Raw genomic sequence first — 3,131 nt, 5'->3', positions numbered from 1 at the left:
TCCACACAATATACGAAAAATGCTTTCTAGGGTTTTATTGCAACATACACTTGTTTTTACGTTTTATCACATGACTACGCTGAAGTGACTAAATTACACTATTCTCAAATTAGTTCATCCCGTAACTTACAGCTATTTATACTCAGATCTTCAAACCCCAAAGTGCTAAAATACCCCGAGGTATCTTCCCATCTTCGCGGCGCCCCAGCGTGTGAAATTGCTTCTTATGAACAGACAGAGTCATTTAACGTCGGAAATTACTTGAGTCGTTTGCCGCTTTACTTTGCACCCCCTTCCTTAATCCTCTCCACCCCCTTTAACCTACATTCTCTGCCACCTTATATTAACCCTTACATGTGTAAATAACATACCTTGTTTACTACTGACTTTTGTACTAAAAAAGTTTGGAGAGATTTGGATATTTAAAAAATATTAAACATATTTTTGGTTAGGCCTACGTACATATTTAAACTTGAACATGCATTTTCGTAACTATTATTTAACCGTTTTTTTAAGTGTGAATTCACATGTTTTCCATGACTTCAATTTGACCTTAGACAAAACGTACTTCCTTAGATCAGCTTCGTATGAAAAGTTAATATGGCTATTTTTTACGGGTTTACAATAAAACAAACTATCACACTTTTGAAAGTTGTATACTCAACAGATTAGTTTAACTTGTCAAATTGCATTTAGGAACTATTTCAATCGCCGAACTTATACATTCATCTAGTATTGTAATTTTTCGCTTAAGACTGTAACTTTTTAAATACGAAAAGCTTTGTTCTACACACTCACATAAATTCACAGGGACATAAAAAAATTGTCTGATTGTGTAAGTCCAACGGAAGTTGACTCTAGAATGCATTGTTAAGTTGTTGCTAAATGCAATTTAAGAATTAATTATAATTATGTATTACGGATTTTTTTCATTTTGGGGTTATCCGGAGGTAAAAATGCCATTATAACAGCGTCTGTAAATTTCATCCCTTTCATATAGTAAACGATTTACTCAAAATCGTGTATTTAAAATCATGATTCGTAATCAGCTTTCTTTATTAAAGAAACTATACTAGCCGTTATAAAAACTAGGAAAAATATTAAATTTAACAAAAATGGAGCAACAAACTATTGAAAAACTTCAATCTCAGAAGCTGTCAAGTTTACAAAGTAAACTTCCAAGTTTTCTAATACCTTCAATTCCAGCTCGGGTCTCTGGACGCTACGGTATTCTAGAGCCAGTCTATATTTACAACAGGTTAAAGAAGACATATTCATAGCGTCTATATTTATTTTAGATTCACTGGAATGCGTGCATGTTAACGGATAAGATATGCCAGAATATGGTGTATGTAGTACTGTGAGTTAATTATGTAAAGTAACAAGACATTTTCGTAAGAAAAGTTATATTTGAAACACCAAGTAACTCTGTTGTTATGTCCAACGTCAACAAAAACAACAATGTAAACAAAGTATTGAAAACACATTTAAATTGTATCAGCTGATTCAGTACACTACATCGTCCCCCCTTCTTCTAAGAGTTAAGCCAGACGAAGTTGATCTGCGTGGCATCGTCTATTTAGTCCATTTGTATTTACTACATATGAGTAAGGACCATTCACTTTCACAATCGTTCCTTTCTTGAACCCAGCTCCAGATTTGTCTAGTACCCATACATTGTCGTCCTCTTTAAAAACTTTTTCTTTTGATCCAGGTTTTTGTAGCCGCTGTTGAACCAACTCTTCGTCGTTTTTCTGCTCAACGTCAGGAAACAACATGTCTAATTTGGAGCGTAATTCGCGACCAAACATCATAAATGCTGGAGTTTTTCCAGTAGATCTTCTCAGTGACGTTCTGTAAGCAAATAAAAAGCTGTTGAGTTTTTCTTGGAAAGTCCCAGCATTTCCTTTTGAAGCATTCATGCGTTCTTTGAATGTACGAACACATCGTTCCGCTAACCCATTGCTTTTTGGGTGATAGGGGGTGATTCGAGCATGTTTAATGTTTAGGCTCTTACAAAAGGTTTGAAACTCGTAGGATGTTAGCTGTGGTCCATTATCGCTTACAATTACCCTTGGATAGCCAAATCTTGAAAATAACTCTTCTAAAGCTTTGATCGTTGACTTTGTTGAAGTTGACGACATCGGGAATACTTCAAGCCATTTTGACCGAGCATCTACTACAATCAACCACATTTTCCCCATGAAGGGTCCGGCAAAATCGATGTGGATCCGTGACCAAACTTCTCCAGGAACAGGCCATGAGAATAACGGCATTTCAGGATCTTTGCTTCTGTTTTCTTGACATCCATTGCAATGTCTAGTGTGTTCTTCCAAGTCCTTGTCCAGTTTAGGCCACCAGACTTGAAAACGTGCCTTCCCTTTCATAGCTACAATACCTGGATGTCCCTCATGTAGTATTTCCATCACTCTTGATCTAAGTTTCGCAGGTATGACCAATCTCCCAAACCAAAGTAGAATTCCATTCTCAAAGGAAAGTTCTTCACGTTTGCTGTAGTACGGTTGTAGGTTAGTGTCTTCATTATTTTCCAAAGGCCAACAACCCCTTTTTAAATAGTTTACTACTTTTGAAAGTATTGGATCAGTTTTTGTCGCTTCTTGCAAACACTTTGTCGATATTGGTAGATCCTGTGAACGCAAATGGAAAAGGTGTGCTTTGTTACTGCCACCCTGGTCTTCCTCTGTAGATTTTATCGTATTTTGCAAGGGAAATCTTGATAATAGATCGGCTGTTTTGTTATCTTTGCCCTGTTGATAGTTGATCGAGTAGTCATAGGCACTCAGTGTTAATGCCCATCTAGCGATTCGATTTGAAACTACCTTCGGAATTGAATCATGTTCACCGAAGACTTTAACCAATGCTCTATGGTCCGTTCGAACTTCGAAATGTCTACCATAAAGGTACTGTTCAAAACGAGTTACTCCAAAAACCAAACCTAACGCCTCCTTTTCTATCACGCTGTATCGGCACTCAGCATGATCAAGGCGCCTTGACGCAAAAGCTAAAGGTTTTTCAGTCCCATCAGGATACTTTTGGAAAAGAGCAGCTCCAACACCAATATCACTCGCATCAGTTGCGAGGATGAGAGGTAGGGATTCGTCATAGTGAGC

Source organism: Macrosteles quadrilineatus, unplaced genomic scaffold (assembly GCF_028750875.1).
Source record: "Macrosteles quadrilineatus isolate MER2022 unplaced genomic scaffold, UCM_ALF_1.0 Scaffold_2__2_contigs__length_208266976, whole genome shotgun sequence".
NCBI lineage: Eukaryota > Metazoa > Arthropoda > Insecta > Hemiptera > Cicadellidae > Macrosteles > Macrosteles quadrilineatus.
The sequence above is the reverse complement of the archived record's forward strand: the minus strand, read 5'-3'. Positions refer to the sequence as shown.